This window comes from Leopardus geoffroyi, chromosome X (genome assembly GCF_018350155.1).
Source record: "Leopardus geoffroyi isolate Oge1 chromosome X, O.geoffroyi_Oge1_pat1.0, whole genome shotgun sequence".
Lineage (NCBI taxonomy): Eukaryota > Metazoa > Chordata > Mammalia > Carnivora > Felidae > Leopardus > Leopardus geoffroyi.
Genome location: NC_059343.1, coordinates 104,737,605 through 104,763,952, shown reverse-complemented (window position 1 = coordinate 104,763,952; position 26,348 = coordinate 104,737,605). Strand labels below are relative to the sequence as shown.

General features: G+C 37.5%; 1 pseudogene; it reads left to right on the top strand.

The window, feature by feature from the left end:
* The first annotated feature begins 23,338 nt into the window (after positions 1–23,338).
* LOC123594965 lies at positions 23,339–24,508 on the top strand (annotated as a pseudogene).
* Positions 24,509–26,348: the final 1,840 nt, after the last annotated feature.

Below are 26,348 nucleotides of genomic sequence, written 5' to 3'. Positions count from 1 at the left end.
CCAAGGCCAATACTCCTTTGGGGTGCATTCTGAAAAATTGGGATGATTTTGATCCATAAACTCTGAGAAAAAAACAACTGATTAATTATCATGGGGCTGGAGGTCTTTTAAGGAATTTCCACTTTCTTACTGGGGCCCAGGTAATTCCATTCCAAGATCCTAATTGGGACTATGACCATCCCATTAAGAAATGGTATTGCCACCACTTCCAAGCTTGTGCTTTAGAGAAATTAAGGAGGTTTTAGGTTAAACCTTTAAATTATGCTAAATTAGCCACTATTTTACAAACACAGAATGAGAGCCCGATGGCCTTCCTGGAGAGGTTGAAGGAGGCTCTCATTAAATATATAGCTATCTCCCCTGATACCCTTAAGGCTGAGATGACTTTAACAGACAAATTGTCACCCAATCAGCCATAGATATTCAGAGGAAATGCAAAAATTGGCTGTTGGCCTGGGAAGGACCATGGAGGAGCTCTTACAAGCTGCCAATCGGGTATATTACAACAGAGATTAAAAAAAAAAAAAAAAAAAAAGGAAAGTAGGCTTAAAATCTGAAGCCTTAGTCCTGGCCTTATGCACTATGTCAGACCAGACTTCCCGAGGTCCTGGCACAAAATGCCACCTATGTGGCCAGACAGGGCCCTGGAAACGAGACTGCCCTCAGAAGGGACAACAGAACTCAAAGCCCTGTAAGCCATGCCTGTTATGTGGAGACAATCACTGGAAGTCTGAATGCCCTCAGGACCTCTATCTGCATGGGCTCAGATGACCAGTGTCCCTGAAAGGGACTGATGGGGCCTGGAGCACTTCAGGGTGGCTCGCTGGAAACAACTGTCTATTGGAAGCCTGGAGCTTCTGGTAACTCTGGGAAACACAGGTTACTAAAAGGCCGGTTGATTTCCTTCTTGATACTGTAGCCACCTTTTCTGTCCTCCTTTCCACTCCAAGCCAACCATCCAAATGCAGCATAATGATTAGAGGCATCTCCAGAAAACTTACAACTAAATTTTTCTCTCAGCCCCTGGGATGCACATGGGGAAAACTAATATTTTCTTATTTGTTCTTGATAATACAAGAGAGCCTTACTCCCTTGCTAGGAAGGGACAATATAACTAAATTAGAGACTATAGTGCTACTCACTCCAGGACAGATAAACAATTGTGTAAGTTTTGGGGAATTACTGGATATTGTAGGCTGTAGATACCAGGATTCATGAAAATAGCTTGCCTACTGTATCAATTATTAAGGGAGACTAAATCCCACATTCTGTCCCAAGAAAATAAACTGGGGTCTGACTCATGGACACTTTCTCCAGCCCTCGGGATGGTTACAAACAGAGCAGGGGCAGTTACTATTACCTAGCTCACAGAGCTAAAATATCATTAAAGCACTGCATCAGGCCTTTCATTTAGGAAGGGATAAAACTTATTAAATTACTGAAAGGATGTTTACTGGGAAAATTTGTCAAGGACAGTTCAGCAAGTAATATCAGCCCGTGAAGTATGTCTTAGAAACAATCCTCTCAACCACAGACTTGCTCTCCCAGGCAATCAAGGAACTGGAGGCTATCCAGGGAAGACTGACAATTAGGTTTCACTCATATGCCAAGGTCAAAGAAATTCCAACATCTGTTGGTATGGGTTGATACTTTTACTAGTTGGGTAGAGGCCTTCCCCTATAAAAAAAAAAAGGAAAATGCACAAGAAGTAATAAAAGTTCTGCTTTATAAAATAATACCCAGGTTCAGTTTACCTAAAAATTTGCAAGTTAATAATGGTAAATAGCTACCTTGACTCTTTCTCTGGTAGGACTCCCAGCTCTCGAAAAAGTTTGACATCTCGAAATAAAGCAAACTTCTGCTTATACCCAGCAAAACTCTAACACCTCATAAACATTAGATGCTTTAAATAACAAAAAATAAATAAATAAAGTTAGGGCTGGACTCTTGGAGAATAGAGCCAGCATTGATTATTTACTCCTCCTCCATCATCTGGGTTATGAGAGATGCCCTGACGTGTTGTTTCAATATAACTGGTAATTCTCACAGAGTCTTAAAACTGATAGGTGACATTCAGGCATAATTGGACAATCTCCTGGATTATTTGACTGGTCTGGGAACTGGGAACATTATCTTAAGATGCCATCTTTTTGGTCAATATAATCCTTAGTTTGTGTTTTCCTCTTTGTGTCTGCTGATGTTTGTGCCACCTCACGCTTGCCAGCCTTCCTGTAGAACCATACCGTGGACCACTCAACCAACCCTTGGGTAGATTCTAACTGCTGTACCCCCACACCATTCCTTAGCATGAAAAAGCCAGAACAGTCATTGTCCCTGTTCCTTAACGGCAGTTAGGGGCCCTATTCCAGGAGAAGGAATGAATAGGGAAAGGCTTAACATGAGGCAGGGAGAAAGAGATAAGGGACCTTCAGGGAGGCAGCCTGCAGCTGCAAGTGGGAGGCTGAAGCAGACAGGGTTCTTCCCTTATGAAATCCTTTATGGGTGCCTCCCCATTATCAAGGGCATAAAGGAGGATCTAAATGAGATACACAATTTAACCCTAAGGCAACAGATGTGACCTTGGCTCTACCCTAACCACCTTTCACCATTGGGTTAGGGAGCGATTACCTGTGAGTCTGACCACAGACTTTAAACCATGACATACTTTAAACCATGACATACTATATAGTTGAAGGAGTGGAAGGTCCAACTCCTAAAACACCATTGGAGGGGCCCATTCACTGTCATTTTGTCCACCCCTACTGCAGTAAAGGTAGCCAAAGTGGGTCCCTGGACTCACCACAGCAGAGTGAAGCTGGCATCTCGAAACTGGGAGTGCATTACTGATCCATCAACGCTGTGCAAGCTGATCATATGGAAGGAGCAATCTACAACTCCAGAGGTTCTGGGAGACTGTAGCCCTGCTTTAGTCCCTCTGGAAACTGACCAATCTATGCACGGCAGAAGCTTGAAGAATCGATGGTCCAGTGGAACATATAGACTGTCCTTATTTTCTATATCTCTTTCCTTGCTTACTCTGATGCACTGTAAACTTACAGTTTCTCACTGTTAGTGTGATTCTTGCTCTACTTTTTGCCATAGGATTGGCAGACACTGCCCCGGCCAGCTGGAAGTGTGGTGAGAGGTTTCTGTTAGCACACACCTTCCTTTTGTGGATAAGCTGCTTCGTTGGTATTGGTTGCTTCTAATCTAGACCCCTTCTGTAGACGTCGAGTCCTCATAATGTGACCCATGTGTTTGCATGACCAGGTCAGGCCAGGGAGTCGCTTGGACCTTACTTGGGTATACCCGCATCTCATGCCAAGGAAAGATCCTGGGGACCTGCATACACAATAAGACCACCTATCCTATCTGCCAACAAGAGAGTCAATACACTTGTTTTGGCCCACAGTACTCCCCAATGGAGGAATGGCTAAAAGTCCAGAGTCACTGGCCCACTGGCATAGGCCAACTAATTAACAAAATTCAAATTACCAATCCAAACCAGCTGGTGTCTATATTCCTTAATGTATGTATAGCCATAGATGAAAAATCTGTTTCTAGCCCTAGCAGAGATTATAGCCCAAACTCTAAAGGTCTCTTCTTGTTATGTATGTGGGGGAACCAACATGGAGGATAAATGGCCATAGGAGGCTAGAGAATTAGATCCCTGTGAACCTTATAATCGAACAGAATACCCCAGTCCTACTACCAGGGTTTGGCTCCTCAAAACTTCACTTATTGGGGAAAACTGACTTGCTCAGTGGGGAATAAAGTTCACCATCCCTGTTGGAAGCTTAACATGCCTAGGCCAAAGATTTTATAACTCAACTGCCCAGGAAACCCAATGGTGGGGGTCCCCAGATCACCTAGAGGCAGATTCCCACCCCTTGTCTAACTTCTTTCATCTCCAAGGGGCCTGAGACAATGTTGATGCAGCCATCGAATGGCAGGCCCCAGATGGACTGTACTGGATATGTGGAAGGGCAGCCTATACAGTACTTCCCTCAGGCTGTCAGAGTCATGTGTGCTGGGAACTATTCATCTGTCTTTCTTCCTTCTCTCACTTGCCATAGGGAAACATTTGGGAGTCCAAGTGTATGGGAACAGGGAGACTCAAAGGAAATGACATGCCCTACATATTGGCAATTGGAAAAATAAAGAATGGCCTCCCATATAATCCAATATTATGGCCCTGCCACCTGGGCAAAGCAAGGGTTCTGGGGCTACCACACTCTCATTTACATGCTAAACCACATAATCAGACTGCAAACAGTTGTGGAAATTATAACCAATAAAGTTGCCAGGGCTCTTAACTTACTAGCCAAGCAACAAACCAAAATGTGCAATGCTCTCTATCAGAATCCCTTGGCCTTAGATTACTTGCTTGTTTCTGAGGGAGGAGTTTGTGTAAAGTTTAACCTAAGCAACAGCTGCCTACAGATAGATGATGAAGAAAAAGTCATAGACGAAATCACAGAGCAAATAAAAAAAAAAGGTTACTCATGTCCCAGTCCAGAACTGGGAAGGTTGGAACCCCAAGGAATTATTTGGAGGATGGTTTTCAACTCTCGGGGATTCAAAACCCTCATAGATATTATTCTCTTGATTTGGGGAGCTTGCTTAATCCTACCTTGCCTCACTCCCCTGGTCATACGGTCTGTCTCCAGCCTTATTGAGGCAATGGTTGAAAGGAAAATGGCCATGCATGTGATGATGTCATGAAAATATTAACCTCTAAACCAAGATGATTCTCTTTGACCCAAAATAGGGGAGTCCGAGCATCGAAGGGGTGAACGTGGTGGAGCCCCTCCCTAAGGAATGTGGTGGAGGCCTTCTCAGATCAAAGGAAAGCAACGTGCAATGTGGCCCAATCAACTCCTATACACGTATGCATAACTCTAACACAACTCTGTAACTTGAGCTGTGTCCAATCAGACTATATGTTTCACCATATATGGGAAACAAAGAAGTAGAAATTTCATAAACGGCTACCCTTCGCTGTGCTCTGGGCTCAGCCTTTTTGGGGTCTTAGCCTACTGAGCCCATGCCAGCACAAACAAAGCTGCTTCCTAGAAGGAAGAGCCTCAGTGTCCCGTCTCTCTGTGAGACAATCCTGCTATACTACATTGTCTTCCTGGAAAATGTCATTCATACTCATGGCTTCAATTTCTATGTATAAACTAATCCTTTCCAATGCTGCATCTCTAACCTTTTCTCCTAGAACTCCAAATTCCAGTTGCATACTTGATATCTCCACTTGAATGCCCCATACTAAACTCAACTAAAAATGTGAATATATGTGAATCTGACTCATCATATTCCCTGCAAAATCTGCTTCTGTACTCTGTATAATGACCATCATACCATTTGCTTTCAAGTAACAACTTTAAATCCAATCTAGAGTTATGTTCTTCCTTGGAAAACCAAGAAGTCCTATCCTATATCCACTATACAGCATCATGTATGACAAATAATTATATCTGGAAGTTATATACATATATGTATACACACACACACACACACACACACATATATCTTCAGCAGAGAGCCAGCTTCTTTGAGATAAGATCCTCTCATGTCACCCAAATTCTCTTTGAGTGAAGAGTAGCAGAATATGCCACTCTAAAATGTACCATTTTGGTATAAGGATTATTTTAGGTGAAGACAATTGAGAAGAAGCATATAAAAGAAAAGCTCTCTACCCTCTTCCTATATGCCTAAAAGTAGGACATGAATTTGTAAAAGTGCTCTCCCTCTCTACTAGGAAGAACAGAAATTAATTATTGGAGACAATTGTGGACCTTATCAACCCAGAGGCAGTACCAGAAGAATCTATATAACAAACCTTGCTAAATTTCCCCACTTATTTGCCTTCCCATAATTTGCTGCCCCTTGAGACTCAATGTCCTTTTACTTTCTCTTGTCATGTCTCTAAAAATTTATTGTTCTTTTGTTTAGATGTTGAATAGCCCAAGTTCTAACCACCCCATTTGAGGTATTCCATGCATATACAGGATGAACACATTAATAAACTTCTGTTTTTCTCTTGCTAATCTTTCTTTTGTTACTCTAATTTACAGGGTCCCAGCCAGAGATAAAAGATAAGTAGAGGAAAAATGATTTTTTCCTCCCCTACATACCCAAAGGTATGCTCAACCTAGAGTTTTTTAACCTTTTGACATGTGGCATTAATAATTAGAATTTAAAGAAAAAGATAAACTAGATCAATTGAAGATTCCACTGTTTTCTAGAACTGTCAAGAAGCAATTTGTGTGGAAATACTCCCAAATTAAAGCCTCCTAGAAATATTTAATTCTTTTATTTCCTCTGTAACTATTAGAGTATGCAAGTGAGGTATAAAAACAAAGTAAAAATGATGAGTAAACTAGATCCAGCAAAGAAAACAAGATGGTAAATGAAAGGAGAGCAATTACATTGACAATATTTTCTCTGTTGTGTCTATAGTTTTCATACCACTTCACTGGCATTAAACATATGACCAAAATAACGTTTCAGAACCAATGTTTTTTGTTTTCTTCATGTACATTTTTAGTGAACAAAACATTTAGAGTATGAAATATTATAAATGTTTTGTCATAGCTCTTGACAGCAAAGAACTTAATAATAGTTAAATTTTCAGGCATGGAAAAAATAAATACAGTGCAACTCATTCAGCAGTGAAATAAAACTACTGCAGATATAATGTGCTATTGTCATATTAACTTTCCCAAGAGAACCTGTAAAAAATTCTATGACTAGAACAGATTCCATTACCAAGTCATTGCTAAACATTTTTCCTCCACAGACTATTCCCAGTTTAATCAACTTCTGTGCCTGAGACACAAGCAAGGCCTATAAGGAATAAGGGGACACAAACTTCATAACACATACCTATTCTATGTGAATCAGGTCTTACAGAGATGACATTAATGAACAATGGTGCCAATAAAGGCATTCATAAATTTCTTCCTTCTCATACTATATCAACTGCTACTTAAAAGGTGTGCGAAAGAAAAAAAACATTCAGCTACTCTATGCCTTTTGATATGAGCATTTAATCTATTTAGATTTAAAGTAACAAATGATAGGTAAGGACTTATTAATGTCATCTTAATTTTTTCTGCCTGTTTTGTAGCTCCTTTCTTCTTCTCTTGCTATCTTTCTTATGAATTTATCCAGTTGAAAACTCATATCCACACAAAAATCTGTATATAAATGTTTAAAGCAGCTTTATTCACAATTTCCAATACTTGGAAGAAACCAAGATATTATTCAGTAGGTGAATGAACAAGCTGTGGTACATCCAGACAATGAAATATTATTCAGCACTAGAAATAAATGAGCTATCAAGTCTTAAAAATACTTGGAGTAAAGTTAAATGCATATCATTAAGTGTAAGAAGCCACTCTGAAAAAGTTGCATATTGTATGATTCCAAGTATATGACATTCTGGAAAAGGCAAAACTATGGTGGCAGTAAAAACTTCAGTGATTGCCAGAGTGTAAGGAGAGACAGGGATGAATGCGCAGAGCATAGAGGATATTTAGAGCAGTGAAACTACTCTGTATGATACTATAATTGTAGATACATGTCATACATTTGTCCATACTCATAGAATGTATACCAAAAGTGAACCCTAACGTAATCTATTGTCTTTTGATGATAAAGACATGTTAATATAGGTTCATCAATTGTAACAAACGCACCATTCTCATAGGGGATGTTGATAATGGCAGAGGTTATTCATGTGTGTGGGCAGGAGATATATGCAAAATCTCTATGCCTTTTAGTCAATGTTGCTACAAACCAAAAATTACTCTAAAAAATGAAAACCTTTAAAAAATAAAATAAACTTGATTTGTTCAACACTATGTAATTTTTGAATGACAAATGATGACCTGAGGAAAATATTTTTAACAAATAGCAAAAAAATTTTAAATAGAATTAATAAAAATAAAGGATGTGAATAGAAAATTCATGAAAAGAATATAGACCATTATTAAATTATGAAATATATTTGGACTTACTAATAATCAAGTATATACTAGTACAAACATAATTTATCTAAAATATTGGTTAACTTAAAAAATATTGAAAAGATATAATTAAGTCAATAATGAAGAGAAATTCATTTGTACCATGTCAGCAGGAATGTAAGTTGGCAAAACAGTTCTGGAAGGCAGTATGGCAATCATATATAAAAATGTAAAATATGCATAATATTTGTTTTTTAAGCCCTAATATTAAAATTTAGTCTTTTAAGAGTAGGATAATAGGTATGCATAAAGCTGTTTATTGTTACTTTTTAAAGATTAAATATAAGAAACAATATCCAAAAAGAGATGCTGGTAAAGGAAATTAAGATATATGCATATGCATATGGAAATGATAGACTACTGTACAGAAATTGAAAAAAAATGTTGTAGATCTTTATAAACTTGCAAAGATGTTCAAAGATATTTTTATAGACTTGCAAAGATACTGTTGCATGCTAAAATCAGGTTTAAGAAGTACAGCATGCTTTTGAGCTCATTTATTTGAAGTTCTGTTTATGTGTCTTTGTGAGGTTTTGTTTTGGGGTTTATGTATCATCATAGAGAGGAAGAATATTTATAAAAATGTTAATGTTTGAAAAAAATTAATATTTGTTATAACTGGGTGTTCAAAATCCAGATGACTGCTGTCTTTATATAATTTTGTATTTGTTTTACAATGAGCATTATATAACTTACAGAACGATTTTAAATATAAAAATTATAGGAGCACCTGGGTGGCTCAGTCAGTTAGCATCTGACTTCGGCTCAGGTCATGATCTCACAGTTCCATGAGATTGAGCCCTGCATTGGGTTCTGTGCTGACAGTGCAGAGCCTGCTTGGGATTCTGTCTCTTCCTTTCTCTCTGGCCCTTCCAAGTTCGTGTGCTCTCTCTCTCTCAAAATAAATAAATAAACATTAAAACAAATTATAATATTACCATTGCAACTCTATGACAAAAAAACTAAACTAATTGAATATTTTTTTAAAAAAATTCTTTTTTTTTTAGGGGCGCCTGGGTGGCGCAGTCGGTTAAGCGACCGACTTCAGCCAGGTCACGATCTCGCGGTCCGTGAGTTTGAGCCCCGCGTCAGGCTCTGGGCTGATGGCTCAGAGCCTGGAGCCTGTTTCCGATTCTGTGTCTCCCTCTCTCTCTGCCCCTCCCCCGTTCATGCTTTGTCTCTCTCTGTCCCAAAAATAAATAAACATTGAAAAAAAAATTAAAAAAAAAAATTCTTTTTTTTACCTTTATTTATTTTTGAGAGACAGAGCACAAGTGGGGGAGGGGCAGAGAGAGAAGAAGACACAGAATCCGAAGCAGGCTCTGAGCTTCAGCACAGAGCCCCATGTGGGGTTTGGACCCATAAACCATGAGATCATGACCTGAGCCAAAGTCGGACGCTTAACCGACTGAGCAACCCAGGTGTTCCATTCTTTTCTTATTTTTATTTTTTTATTAAAAAATCTTTTAATGTTTACTTATATTTTTGAGAGACAGAGAGAGACAGAGCACAAGTGGGGGAGGGCAGAGAGAGAAGGAGACAGAATCCAAAGCAGGCTCCAGGCTTCAAGTTGTCAGCACAGGGCCGGACGTGGGGCTTGAACCCACAAACCGTGAGATCATGAGCTGAGCAGAAGTCAGATGCTTAACCGACTGAGCCACCCAGGTGCCCCAATTGAATAATTTTCTGTGAAAAATTACAGATATTGAATCACAAATAAAAGCATAAGTAAGTTAATAATGATGGAAGAAATGTAGACCTCTATTGAATGAGCTGGGTTAAAAGATTTGTATGGACAAGTCATATGCATAAGAAACAGATGCATTCTTGCTAATTCAAAGGTTCCTGACACACAAAAAAAGTAGAATATTTTGTCAGAATTTTACAATGTTAATTAACAATGTCCATTCATTTTGGTAACTATCAAAGGTCTTTTATTGGGCTTCTTTTTCTCATAATAATTTTAATCATGTTTTGCTGTTTTCTCCAGTGTCTCTCCCCCTGGTGCTGAGACTCCTTCGCTGCCATAACTTTAAGCTGACAGATGATCTTTTCTATTCCAGGAAATTCATATATGCTGTCTACCTTGGATTTGGCTGTCTCTGCCTTTAATAACTGCTACATCCCCAAGGACCAATGTTGACCCAAAGATAGGGACATCTCTATGCCCCTATTCAGCAGGAAGAAGTTACAGAAGATAAGCCCTTCCACCTTCAGCAACCTTAAAGATTTAAAGGTCAAAGTTGTTCAGGGGGGAAATGATGAGGAAAACAAAGGCAAGAAAAATGTAGCTCAAATTAAGTCTCCTTACAACCTGCAGCCCACTGATAAATCCCTGAGACATGCAGAGTGTGACATTCCTCAAGGAGCTCATGGCTGCCTTACTGTTGATGTTTCATTAAAGACTAAAAGAAACCTTATCTTAACAATAGCTAAACCTCCAAGGTCCTGGAGACCTTGCTTTTAACATACACAAATTCCTGAGAGACTTAAAGTTATCCCAAACCTCCAACTAACTAAAAAATATATAATCAGTTACTCCTTGCAATGCCAGTGCAGCTCTTTTTGCTCACGGATCTTGTCCCTGTGCTATAATAAAAGCACTTTTTTGGGGGGTGGGGAGGGGGGAAATGGAGGAACAATCACACTTAAATTAACAGTAGAGATGAACAAGTTTAAATCGATAATGGGTACCTACCATAAACAAAAGATGGTAAACTCATACAATAGAATAATATTTTACTATTTGACAACAAAAAGGAATGAAAGATACTGACACCTGACACATTGCATTAAGAGTGGGAACAGTGAGTGACTGAGAATGTGCATGAGAGATCTTTGTGGGGTGATAGAAACATTTTAAAATTGGATTGGGGTGATGTTGCACAATTTAGTAAATTTACTAAATAACATTGAATTATACAATTGAAATATGCAAATTTTATAATATGTAAATTGTACTTCAAAACAGTTTAAAAAATGGTAACAAACATAGTATAACACATGGCAGTGAAATGTTAGCAATATTTCCATTAAAATGAGGAATAAAAGAGAAGAGCCAAGATGACAGAACAGCATGGAAGTTTTTTGTGTGTCTCATGTCCATGAAATACAGCCAGACCAACAATAAACCATCCTACACACCTAGAAAACTGAAGGATTAACACAACAATCTGCATAACCTGAACCACAGAACTCAGCAGGTACAACGCAGAGAGGTGAACTTGGGGAGAGAGAAGCCGGCAGGCAGGGAGCTGCTTTTGCAGGTGGAGAGAGGACAGAGACTGGGGCCGGGGGGGGGGGTGGAGAGAGGGGTGGTGGGTAGAATACGGGAAAAGCACCCCTCCCCAAAAGCAGCTGGAGAGAAAGTGAAAAATTGGAAACAGCCTCAGGAACTAAACTAAAAAGGGAGAAGGGAGAAAGGAGAAAGGAGAGGGTTTAAATCTCATTAAGACTATAAACAAGGGGAGCGCAAAGTCTGCAACTCCGCAGCTCGATACCTGGTGGTGCTCTGGTGGGAAGGGCAAATCCCCAGGAACAGAGTGGGGTCCGGGAGGTTCTCGGGCCACACAGGGAAAAGCGGTTCCACTGCTGGAAGGACATTTGGTAGAGGCTGTTGAAACCACCTGGTCCCAGCAGACCTCAGAAAATGGCCACATTTGCTGGTGCTGGAACAAGGTCATTAAGAGTGAAGCCTGGGGCCAGATGTGTGTTGTGATTTTCCATAATCCCTGAAAAGCTGCTGCTACACTATCTCACAAACTTTTTCTGGGGTGGGCAGGCACGTGCCACAGTCTCGGGGCACCGGCAGCACCAGAGTCCAGCAGGCATTCCTGGGTGCAGCCGGCATTTGGCCATTACTCGGTGAGACCCTCCCACAGGGGGGCGGAACGGGTCAAAGCCGCAGTCCTTCAGAAGAGCAGTCCCGGGGAAAACAGCCGCATCTGAGACAAAACTCGGGATAGAGGTACAACCTGGGGCTTGGTCACGGACAGTGAAGAAGCGGGGAGTGGACGAAAGCTGAAGACAAAGGATGGGTGCGTGATTGCTGATTGGAGAGAACAGAGTTCCTATACTAGAGACTGGATAGCTGGGTCATGCCATTTTCACAGCTCCCAGGCATGCGCATAGGCACCTAGGAGCGCCACAACACTCCACCCCAATAGGCTAGCAGCGCCATCTAGTGGATAACGGAGCTGTTGCACTGAGCCCTGCCAACTGGGCCAACCTCACTCTTCAAGAACACAAGCCTCACCACCTACTTAGTTTATGGACTATAAAGCACTACATACATAGTCTGACTTCTAGGGGAAAATGAAGTAATTTCAGTCCTATTTCAGTCTGTTAGCAGGTCCATCTATTCAATTTTCTTTTTTTTTTCCGTTTTCACTTCTTTTCTTTTTCTTGGATACAGAAAGAGAAAAAATTCATTTTTATTTTCAATTCTTATTAAAAATATTTTTCTTTAATTTTGTACTATATTTTTTGTGTAAATTTTTTCAAATTCTATTTTACTTCCATCATTTTATTTTAGTCTACTTCAGTGTATACACTTTTACGAATTTTCAAACTATTTCTTTTTTTTCTTTTTCTTTTTCTTTTTTCTCTTTTTTATTTCTTTTTTTCCTTGAATGCAGAAAGAGAAAAACTTCATTTTTACTTTCAATTTCTATTAAAAATATTTTTCATTATTTTTTTACTATATTTCTTGCTTTTATGTAAATTTTTTCAAATTCTATTTTACCTTCATTATTTTATTTTAGTCTACTATAGTGTATTCACTTATTCAAATTTTCAAATGATTTCTTTATTTTCTTTCCTTTCTTTTTCTTAAATACAGAAAGAGAAAAAATTCATTTTTATTTTTGACTTTTATTAAAAATATTTTTCTTTAATTTTTTGTACTATACTCTTTACTTTTGTGTAAATCTTTCCAAATTCTATTTTACTCCCATCATCTCATTTTAGTCTATTTCAGTGTATTCAGTTTTTCAAATTCTCAAATGATTTCCTTCTTTTCCCCCCTTTTTTTCTCTAATCTGTCAAACCACTTTCAACACCCAGACCAAAACACACCTAGGATCTAGCATCATTTATTAGAGTTTGTGTGTGTGTGTGTGTGTTTAATTTTTTAATTTTAATATTTTTTAATTTTAATTTTTCTACTTCATTAATTCCTTTTCTCCCTTCAAAATGAAAAAACGAAGGAATTCACCCAAAAAGAAAGAACACGAAGAAATGACAGCCAGGGATTTAATCAACACAGATACAAGCAAGATATCTGAACCAGAATTTAGAATCATGATAATAAGCATACTAGCTGGAGTCGAAAATAGATTAGAATCCGTTTCTGCAGAGATAAAGGAAGTAAAAAATTGAATGAAATTAAAAATGTTATAGCTGAGCTGCAATCACGGATGGATGTAGCAGCGGCAAGGATTGATGAGGCAGAACAGAGAATCAGCGACATAGAGGACAAACTTATAGAGAATAATGAAGCAGAAAAAAAGAGGGAGATTAAGGCAAAACAGCATGATTTAAGAATTAGAGAAATCAGTGACTCATTAAAAAGGAACAACAACAGAATCATAGGGGTCCCAGAAGAGGAAAAGAGAGAAATAGGGGTAGAAGGATTATGTGAGCAAATCATAGTGGAAAATTTCCTAATATAGGGAAAGACACAGACATCAAAATCCAGGAAGCATAGAGGACCGCCAAGAGATTCAATAGAAACTGACTATCAACAAGGCATATCATAGTCAAATTCACAAAATACTCAGACAAGGAGAGAATCATGAAAGCAACAAGGGGAAAAAGTCCCAGCATACAAGGGAAGACAGATCAGGTTTGCAGCAGACCTATCCACAGAAACTTGGCAGGCCCGAAAGGAGTGGCAGGATATATTCAATGTGCTGAATCAGAAAAATATGCAGCGAAGAATTCTTTATCCAGTAAGGCTGTCATTGAAAATAGAAGGAGAGATAAAAAAGGTTCCCAGAAAAACAAAAATTAAAAGAGTTTGTGACCACTAAACCAGCCCTGCAAGAAATTTTAAGGGGGGCTCTCAGAAGGGAGAAAAGATGAAAAAATATATATTTTTTTGTTTATGGACTATATTTATACTTAGTGTATGAAATATAAAGTATATATATGGACTATAAGCATATATAGAGAAATAAATAAATACCAAAAGCAAAAGCAAAAGCAAAAGCAAAGATTAGAAAGGACCAGAGAACACCACCAGAAACTCCAACTCTACAAGCAACATAATGGCAATAAATTCATATCTTTCAGTACTCATTCTAAATGTCAATGGACTGAATGCTACAGTCAAAAGACATAGGGTAACAGAATGGACAAGAAAACAAGATCCATCTATATGCTGTTTACAAGAGACCCACTTTAGACCTAAAGATACCTTCAGATTGAAAATAAGGGGATGGAGAACCATCTCTCATGCTAATGGTCAACAAAAGAAAGCCGGAGTAGCCATACTTATATCAGACAATCTAGACTTTAAAATAAAGACTGTATCAAGTGATGCAGAAGGGCATTATATCATAATCAAGAGATATGTCCACCAAAAAGACCTAACAATTATAAACATTTATGTGGCAAATGTGGAGGCACCCAAATATACAAATCAATTAATCACAAACATAAAAAAACTCATCGATAGTAATGCCATAAGAGTAGGAGACTTCAACACCCCACTCACAGCAGTGGACAGATCATCTAATCAAAAAATCAACAAGGAAACAATGGCTTTGACAGACACACTGGACCAGATGGACTTAACAGATAAATTCAGAACATGTCATCCTAAAGCAGCAGAATATGTATTCTTCTCCAGTGCACATGGAACATTCTCCAGAATAGACCACATACTGGGACAGAAATCAGCCTTAAGTGAGTACAAAAAGATCGAGATCATACCGTGCATATTTTCAGACCACAATGCTATGAAACTTGAAATCACCCACAAGAAAAAATTTGGAAAGGTAGCAAATACTTGGAGACTGAAGAACATACTACTAAAGAATGAATGGGCTAACCAAGAAGTTAAGAGGAAATTAAAAAGTATATGGAAGTCAATGAAAATGATAACACCACAACCCAAAACCTCTGGGACACAGCAAAGGCGGTCATAAGAGGAGAGTATGTTGCAACCCAGGCCTTCCTAAAGAAGGAAGAAAGATCTCAGAGACACAACCTAACCTTACACCTTAAGGAGCTGGAAAACGAACCACAAATAAAGCCCAAAACCAGCAGAAGACAGGAAATAATAAAGATTAGAGCAGAAATTAATTCTATCAAAACCAAAAAAAAAAACCTGTAGAACAGATTAATGAAACCAGAAGCTGGTTCTTTGAAAGAATTAACAAAATTGATCAACCACTAGCCAGTTTGATCAAAACGAAAAAGGAAAGGACCCATATAATAAAATCAGGAGTGAAAGAGGAGAGATCACAACCAACACAGCAGAAATAAAAACAATAATAAGAGAAGATTATGAGCAATTATATGCCAATAAAATGGGCAATCTGGAAGAAATGGACAAATTCCTAGAAACATATACACTACCAAAACTGAAACAGGAAGAAATAGAAAATTTGAAGAGACCCATAACCAGTAAGGAACTTGAATTAGTAATCAAAACTCTGCCAAAAAAAAAAAAAAAAGAGTCCATGGGGCACCTGGGTGGCTCAGTTGGTTGAGCGTCCGACTTCGGTTCAGGTCATGATCTCGCAGTTCGTGGGTTTGAGCCCCATATCGGACTCTGTGTTGACATCTCAGAGCCTGGAGACTGCTTCAGATTCTGTGTATCCCTCTCTCTCTGCCCCTCCTCCACTCATGCTATGTCTCTCTCTCTCTCTCCCTCTCTGTCAAAAATAAATAAACATTAAAAAAAATTAAAAAAGAAAAGAGTCCATGGCCAGGTGGCTTTCCAGGGGGAATTCTACCAAACATTTAAGGAAGAGTTAACACCTATTCTCTTGAAGCTGTTCCAAAAAATATAAATGGAAGGAAAACTTCCAAACTATTTCTATGAAGACAGCATTACCTTGATTCCAAAACTAGACAGAGACCCCACTAAAAAGGAGAACTATAGACAAATTTCCCTGATGAATATGGATGCAAAAATCCTCAACAAGATATTAGCCAACCAGATCCAACAATACATTAAAAAAATTATTCACCATGACCAAGTGGGATTTATACGTGGGATGCAGGGCTGGTTCAATATACACAAAACAATTAACGTGATTTATCACATCAATAAAAGAAAGGACAAGAACCATATGATCCTCTCAATAGATGCTGAGAAAGCATTTGACAAAATACAGCATCCTTTCTTGATAAAAACCCTCAAGAAAGTAGGGATAGAAGAAGCATACCTTGAGATCAAAAAGCCATATATGAACGACCCAACACTAATGTCATCCTCAATGGAGAAAAACTGAGAGCTTTCCCCCTAAGGTCAGGAACAAGACAGGGATGTCCATTCTTGCCACTGTTATTCAACATAGTATTAAAAGTCTTAGCCTCTGCAATCAGACAACACGTAGAAATAAAGGGCATCCAAATCGGCCAGGAGGAGGTCAATCTTTCACTCTTTGCAGATGACATGATACTCTATATGGAAAACCCAAAAGATTCTACCAAGACAGTGCTAGAATTGATTCATGAATTCAGCAAAGTTGCAGGATATAAAATCAACGCACAAAAATCGGTTGCATTCCTATACACCAACAATGAAGCGACAGAAAGAGAAATCAAGGAATCTATCCTATTTACAGTTGTACCAAAACCCATAAAATACCTAGGGATAAATCTAACCAAAGAGGTGAAAAATCTATACGCTGAAAACTATAGAAAGCTTTTGAAAGAAATTGAAGACACACACACACAAAAAAAGAAAAATGGAAAAAGATTCCATGCTCCTGGATAGGAAGAACAAATATTGTTAAAATGTTGATACTACCCAAAGCAATCTACATATTCAATGCAATCCCTATCAAAATAACACCAGCATTCTTCACAGAGCTAGAACAAAGTTTCCTAAAATTTGTATGGAACCAGAAAAGACCCCAAGTAGCGAAAGCAATCTTGAAAAAGAAAACCAAAGCAGGAGGCATCACAATCCCAGACTTCAAGCTATACTACAAAGCTGTAATCATCAGGACAGTATGGTACTGGCACAAGAACAGACACTCAGATCAATGGAACAGAATAGAGAACCCAGAAATGGACCCACAAACGTATGGCCAACTCTTCTTTGACAAAGCAGGAAAGAATATCCAATGGAATAAAGAGAGTCTCTTCAGCAAGTGGTGCTGGGAAAACTGGACAGCGACATGCAGAAGAATGAACCTGGACCACTTTCTTATGCCATACACAAAAATAAACTCAAAATGGATGAAAGACCTCAATGTAAGACAGGAAGCCATCAAAATCCTCCAGGAGAAAGCAGGCAAAAACCTCTTTGATCTTTCCCGCAGCAACTTCTTAATCAACACATCTCCAGAGGCGAGGGAAAGAAAAGCAAAAATGAACTACTGGGACCTCATCAAAATAAAAACCTTCTGCGCAGTGAAGGAAACCATCAGCAAAACTAAAAGGCAACCGACAGAATGGGAGAAGATATTTGCAAACAACATATCGGATAAAGGGTTAGTATCCAAAATCTACAAAGAACTTGACAAACTCAACACCCAAAAAACAAATAATCAAGTGAAGAAATGGGCAAAAGACATGAATAGACACTTCTCCAAAGAAGACGTCCAGATGGCCAACTGACACATGAAAAAATGCTCCACGTCATTCATCATCAGGGAAATACAAATCAAAACCACAATGAGATACCACCTGACACCTGTCAGAATGGCTAACATTAACAACCCAGGCAACAACAGATGTTGGCGAGGATGCTGAGAAAGAGATTCTCTTTTGCATTGTCGGTGGGAATGCAAGCTGGTGCAGCCACTCTGGAAAACAGTGTGGAGGGTCCTCAAAACATTAAAAATAGAACTACCCTATGACCCAGCAATTGCACTACTAGGTATTTATCCAAGGAATACAGGTGTGCTGTTTCAAAGGGACACATGCAGTCCAATGTTTATAGCAGCACGATCAACAATAGCCAAAGTATGGGAAGAGCCCAAATGTCCATCAATGGATGAATGGATAAAGAAGATGTGAGATATATATGTATATATATATATATATATATATATATATATATATATATACACACACACACACACAATGGAGTATTACTAGGCTATCAAAAAGAATGAAATCTTGCCATTCACAACTATGTTGATGGAATTAGAGGGTATTATGCTAAGCAAAATTAGTCAGAGAAAGACAAATATCATATGACTTGACTCACATGAGGACTTTAAGATACAAAACAGATGAACATAAGGGAAGAGAAGCAAAAATAATATAAAAGCAGGGAAGGGGACAAAATATAAGAGACTCTTAAATATGGAGAACAAACAGAGGGTTACTGCAGGGTCTGTAGAAGTGGGCATAGGCTAAATGCGTAAGGGGCATTAAGGAATCTACTCCTGAAATCATTGTTGCACTATATGCTAACTAACTTGGATGTAAATTAAAAAAATAAATTAAAAAAAAAAAGAAAACTAGAGGAAAAAAAGAATAAAAAGAAGTGACTGGCTTTCAATAGGAAAAGGTCAACTTTTTCATGATATGAAAAGGAAGCTAGAAATAGGAATACTGATGCAGGTGAGTTTGTATATTTGGTTGTGGGTAAATGTTGCAGTTTTCTGCTGATGGCTTTTATGATTTCAGTAAAGCATAAGGTGATAGGTTAAGGATAAAGATGGAATGTGCTGGGGGGAGACAATTACTGAACATGATTAAGCAGGAATGGTCCAAGAAATAGGGTAAGAACCAAAAGATACTGTGGAAATTGTTAAAGAAGAGTTTCAGATAAATAGAGACAATCTGTGCTATCACATGTTTTCTAGAAGTTTATTAAGATAAAGATCTTACATGAGAAAGTTATTCCTATTATTAATGAAATAAGATTGAACAGAGTGGTAAAGGTAGAAGCCAGAGTACAGTGGCCTGGGGAAGAGTGCAAGATGAAGAAATGAAACTGAGAGAGAAGATAGACTTTTAAAGATTAGACAAGAAAACAGGGAAGTGAAAATAGCAAGATAAGATGACTTCTTTGAGGGAGGGATTTATTTCATGTTATTGTTTAAATAGGAAATGCTTGACCATGTGAATATAGGCTATAGGAATGTATCCTATAAAGAAGGGGAAATTGAGGGGGAGAATGGACAGGGGATAATCAATGGACAGAAGTCCTGGGGAAAATTACCTGGGATGAGGTCAGGAACACAGGTGGAAGTAATTGTAAATTTGACAGTGTGGTTATAGACTATTCTAAGAACACTTATAAGAGAAGGTTGACTTCCTGACATTTTCTAAAGTTCCCCACTGGATAGAACCATAATGTATTTTGTATGCTTAAAGGTATTCATTAATATTTCAATGCAGCTGAATGTTTTAATGATTAGGTTGTGTTACACAAAACTGCTTAGGTAACTCCTATTCCCCCCAAAATTTATTCATAAAGACATATTATGTCCCTCTTCTTTAAAGATCCCTGTTTTAATTAGTATTTCTTTCTTATATCCTATTTATGTTATGAGGAATTAAATATTAACATATTATCTTTGATTTAACCTATAGTGAACATAAATGGTACTCTGAAAAAAAAAAAGAAAAACCTGACTTCAATTTTACTTACTACACCTCTGCTGAGTACCTCATTAGTGCTTTAATGCATGCAGAAAAGGTTAAAATGTACTAAAAGTGACAATTCCTAAACGGAAAGCACTGTGCTTCTGGCTCACTCTTGCAGTAAAGTACAATCATTCTGGGAAAAGGAAAGTGCTAGGGAAGAGTTGTCAGAATTGGTAGCTGAATTGCATTACCATGTGGCCCTCTGAGAGGCCGGAACATCAGAAGCAAAAGGACCTGGATGAATAGGGTCACATTACTTCTCTGAGAAATAAATGAATTGGCTGGAGAGGATGCTATTATGTCCACTTTCACAGGCTCCTATAGAACTCTGTACAACTGAAATATAAATTAAGAGACTGTAATATGGCTGGGCTTATAAATGCAAATTAAAATAAATAATTGAGGGGTAGCTGTTTTTATTCCTCACATTATCTGTTCTCTGGCTAACTGCCTATGTTGGCAACAATGCATCTTCTGAAGAGGAAATCAGAACAACTGAGGATATGCAAATAATCCTGTTTGTATGTTTAAGAAACAAAACTCTTCCTTTTATAGTCACACTTTTGCATGTGTCACATTAGGCCTTCACACCTATGAGAGATGAGGATTGTACACATAAATAAAAAAAACAGAAAATCCAATCCTCCAAAATACTTTCAAGTTGTATTATCTCTACCTGGCCTATGTGCATAGAACCATTATATTTCTTTTTTTTTAATGTTTATTTATTTATTTTGAGATAGAGCAAGAGAGCACACCTGCGCACTTGTCCATGCAAGCAGGGGAGGGACAGAGAGAGAGGGAGAGAAAGAGAATCTCAAGCAGGCCCCACCCTGTCAGCACAGAGTCCAAGGCTGGGCTTGATCCCATGAACCCTGAGATCACAACCTGAGCGGAAATCAAGAATCAGATGCTTAACCAACTGAGCCACCTAGGGACCCGCCATTGTGTTTCTTTTTAGTAGTTCATCATTTACTCTTCACTATAAATGAGTTAATTCAGTTAAATTTCAGTGTTATAACAAATTTGATAATATTGTGCATTTCAAATCACAAAGGAGTATCCCTTCTCCAGTTATTTTCTCCAAATATTATATTTTCTCTAGTTTTGCTTAACTGGAAAGTTACCCTTTAAGTTCTAGACTATGGGTCCACATGAGTTTTCTCAGTTACCTTTCTGGTAGTACAAACAATGAGGTATATAAGCAGAGGCATTGAGAAGTTATATGGAACACATGTGGTTTTAGTGTTTGATCCAGCTGAACAATATTCTCTCTTAGCTCAAATGATATGAGTTAGACACTGATTTTACCATATGGGTAACTAAGCCATGAAATATATTATCTCAACAACAGTATCATAACATGTTTTAATAAGGAAACCATTCTAGGTTCTGGATCAAACAAAATCATGCAAATATAGTCACTTTCTTCATGTGCAAAGACATCATTTAATTAACAAAAGTATATGTTATATCAATAGATAATTTAGCAAGTTTCAAAGCAACTCATATATATCTACTGAATGCTTACCATAGCTGTATGCTGTGGGGATCTGGGAATTAAAATATAGTAAGCCAAGCTCAAATGAGAAATTAAAGTGCATTTATAAGTGCACAGTAAAGGTGGTCCATATCCAAGTAAGAGTGCTGAGGTTAATTAAGTACAGATTCCTGGGGTCAAAAATGTTTACTCCTAGGAATTTCTCCTATGTAAATACTCATTGTTTTGGAGGGATCATTGGCCAGAATTGTAGTAAGACTCTTCTATTTTTTTTTTTTTTTTGCCAAGCCACAAATTTGCTAATAGGTCATGTTTATAAGAAAGTGAGTCAGATTCAAAACTTGAAGAGATGGCATTAATCAAATAGATTTTCCCCAAATAAGTTATTTTCCTATATACCCAGGATTAAATTAAGTAATAATCATATATCTGCTGGCACAATTTTTTTTAACTCTTTCATATGTTCAAGTGCACATGCATACACTGCATATTTAAATTCAGTCTTATGAAGGGCTGACAAAAAGATGTTTTTCCATGTCCAACCAATGGGACACAATTTTCTCAGTATTTCCTCTTTTTTCAGTGCCCTGGAAATCTTTAGAAGCAGCATGGTTAAGAAGACATCCAATGAAAGCTTTATTTTATCAATGTGGTCACTGAAGGGCAAACTTCTTATGTTTGCTTACAGAAATATTACAAAGTTTTAAGCATGTGAAAAATCTCAAATATCTAATGCTGTCTTTTCCTTTTCTTTTGTTTATAAATTATTTCATAGGACTTATAAATATCTAAATTTTGCTATACTAAGCTCTGCTCACAATTTACTAAGTACATATGGTCACATATAAAAGAAGCATTGTCATATGGCAAATAGCCAAGGCTTTGGCCTACAGAGTTGGTGTTGTCCAATTCGATCCCCTTGGCACTCACAAAACTGTGAAAGGATTATACACATACACATGCACAGACACACACACACACACCCACACACAACTACAAACACTGCGATTAAAATCCTTGTATCCTTATTTATCCAGAGGTCAAATGCATCTTCATTTGTAATAGCAAACATTGATAGCAGTCTAAATATTTGTAAATAGGGAATTCAATAAATGTAATTTAGCATATAGGTAAACAGAACACAATAAACCTAAAAAAAAAGGAAATCTACATTTACTGAAATGAAAAGATGTCCACAATGAGATAAATATGATATTTTATAAGAAAAAATATACATATATACCCATATATTTATGGAAAGATGCATACTAAGCTGTTAAAAGTTGTTTATCTTAAGATTATGGTACAACTTCCAAATTTACTTAGCAGATTTTATTTATGTCTTTATAGTATATATGAATTATTTACTTAATAAGAATAAATATATAACATAAAACAAGTAAATTGAAGGAAAGCCATGTGTGGCATAATTTTACCTACATAAAACATGTACATATATGTTTATATATGAAAGAAAATTCCAGGAGGATACATACCTAATACTTAATAGGGATTTTCTGTTACTATTATAGGGTGGAGTTATGGTAAGAATTCAACATTCTTTATACTGTTTGAATGTTTTATGCATTATGCATTACAGAGTAATCTGTACATAGTGACCTTAACCTTAGTTGACTAACTGAAGAAAGAAGTATATATTACATAATTCTTGTGTAATTAAATAGGCATTTCCATATAAATAACATGAAGGGTGTACTTTAGGTAAAGTTTATCTGAAAAACAACTGCAATTATTATCATTAGATTTTTTAATGAAAAAGGAATTTATTGGAAGTCATAAGACTACCATTACAAAACATGATCAAGCTATCAGAAAATGTTTTTAAAAATGATACTTGGGTTAGATGGCCAAACCAAGATGGGTCAGTGAGAGTGGTGGTGATGGCCCCCTGGAGGTGGCAAGAAGGATGACAAGGACAAGAAAAAAATACAAACTTCCTGTACCAACCACAGTGCGGAAAAAGAAGAAAAAGGGACCAGACGCTGCCAGCAAGTTGCCCCTGGTGACACCTCATACTCAGTGCTGGTTAAAATTATTGAAATTAGAGAGAATTAAAGATTATCTTCTCATGGAGGAAGAATTCATTAGAAATCAGGAACAAATGAAGCCTTTAGAAGAAAAGCGAGAGGAGGAAAGATCAATGGTTGATGATTGAGGGGGACCCCAAAGTTAGGAACATTTGAAAAGATCATTGATGACAACCATGCCATTGTGTCTATATCTGTAGGCTCAGAACACTACATCAGCATTCTTTCCATTGTAGACAAGGGTCTGCTGGAACCAAGCTGCTCAGTCCTGCTTAATCACAAGACATAGAGGTGCTCATGGATGACACAGATCCCTTGGTTACAGGGATGAAGGTAGGAAAGTCCCCCCAGGAAACCTATGCTGATTTTGGGGGGTTGGACAACCAAATCCAGGAAATTAAGGAATCTGTGGAGCTTCCTCTCACTCATCTTGAATATTATGAAGAGATGGATATGAAGCCCCCAAAGGGGGTCATTCTAGATGATCTGCCAGGCACAAGCAAAACCTTATTAGCTAAAGCAGTAGCAAACCAAACCTCAGCCACATTCTTGAGAGTGGTTGACACTGAGCTTATCCAGAAGTACCTAGGTGATGGGTCCAAACTCATTCAGGAATTGTTTTGAGTTGCAGAAGAACATGCACCATCCATTGTGTTTATTGATGAAATTGATGCCATTGGGACAAAAAGATAAGACTCAAATTCCAGTCGTGAGAGAGAAATTCAATGAAGCATGTTGGAACCATTGAAACAGTTGGATGGATTTGATATAAGGGGTGACATGAAAGTTATCATAGCCACAAACTGAATAGAAACTTTGGATCCAGCACTTGTCAGATCAGTCTGCATTGGCAGGAAGATGGAGTTCCCCCTTGCCCAATGAAAAGACTAAGAAGTGCTTCTTTCAGATCCAAACAAGCAGGCTGACACTGGCCAATGACATAACCCTGGACAACTTGATCATGGCTAATGATGACCTCTCTTGTTGCCAACGTCAAGGCAATTTATATAGAAGCTCGTCCAATGGCTTTGAGAGAGCATAGAATGAAACTAACAAATGAAGACTTAAAAAAATCTAAAGAAAATGTTCTTTATAAACAACAAGAAGGCATCCCTGAGGGGCTCTATCTCTAGCAGACCACAGTTAACTTCAGGGAAATGGCTGGGAGTGTCCCCACCCCTTAGATGGATGAGATTGGGGAAGCTGCCTAGAGGAATCCATGTTCTAGTTGCTCTTTATTAGCAAAATCTCCTTTGTACCTTTTTGAGCATATGTACAGGATACCCAATAGGCTGCTTTTATCTGTTGGTCACATGCAGTACTCTCTCCCCAATAAAGTGTGCCCCTGTCAAAAAAAAATGATACCTAAGGATCAGTTAAATTTAAGAAAACCTGGCATACATAGACTATGCTATTTGTGATAAATGGAGGGGAGCGTTGTCTGTCTTTAGTGTTTTCCTGAGTTTTCTTCCTTTTTTTTTGTAAACCAGGTGAAGGAAAATAAACTGAAGTAATTTAGAGCCTTTGATGGCAAACAATTTCTTATTGAAAGTCCTGTTTTTCATAGAAATACACATGGTAAAAGTATATTTCACTTTCCTTAACTAGTTTAACAAAATCATAAGACTACATCATTTTTGGTAGGGAAAATCAAGTAACTTTCAAAATTAATGAACATGTAATATTATTCTTACATTTTACCGGATTGTCATTTTGCTGAAGACTAGGTCCATATCTTTCACTAATTTTTCTCCGCACTATATTCATTATGTGTTCAAATTCTCTCTAAAACCAATGGCTAAAATCAAGAAGACAAGAAACCCAAAAGCCCAAGTGTCCATTGACTGATGAATGGATAAAGAAGATATACATACACATAATGGAATGAATACTACTCAGCCATCAAAAAGAATGAAATCTTGACATTTGTAATGAGATCGATGGAGCTAGAGTGTATTATGCTAAGTGAAATAAATGAGTCAGAGAAAACCAAGTATCATATGGTTTCATTTATATATTGAATTTAGGAAACAAAACAGATGAACATATGGGAATGGGAAAAAAAGAGAGAGGGAAGCAAACCATAAGAGACTCTTAATGATAGAGAACAAACTGAGGGTTGATGGAGGTGGGTGAGGGATGAGCTAAATGGGTGAGAGGTATTGTTATGATGAGCACTAGGTGTTATATGTAAGTAATGAATCATTAAATTCTATTCTTGAAACCAATATTACAATATATGTTACCTAATTAGAATTTAAATAAAAATTTGTAAGAAGAAAATCATAAGAAACAAGTGTTGGCAAGGATGTGGAGAAAAAGGAACTCATGTGCACTGTTGGTAGGAATATAATTTAGTACAGCCACTGTGGAAAACAATATGGAAGTTCTTAAAAAATTTAAAATAATACTATATTATCCAATAATTCCACTAGCATTACCCAAGGATAGCAACAACACTAACTTGAAAAGTTATATGTACCTGTATGTTTATTACAGCATTAACAATAGCCAAGACATGGAAACAACCTAAGTATCCATCAATAGACAAATGGATAAGGAAAATGCACATACACACACACACACTCACATAGACAAAATGGAATATTACACAGCCATAAAAAGGGTGACATCATGCCATGTCAACAACATGGATGGACCTAGAAGGTATTATGCTAAGTGAAATAAGTCAGACTGAGAAAGACAAATACCATTTTATTCCAATCACAAATGGAATAAAAAAAAAACCAAATAAACAAAAAGTAGAATCAGAACTATAAACACAGAGAACAAACGGATAATTGCCAGGGGTGTAGGGAAAGGGAAAAATGGGTGAGAGGAGAGGGAGATAAAGGCCTCCAGTTATGGAATGAGTAATTCAGTGGAATAAAAAAAAGCATAAGGAATACAGTCAATGATATTGTAATAGGAATGTAACGGGACAGATTGTAGTTACATTTGTGGTGAATATAA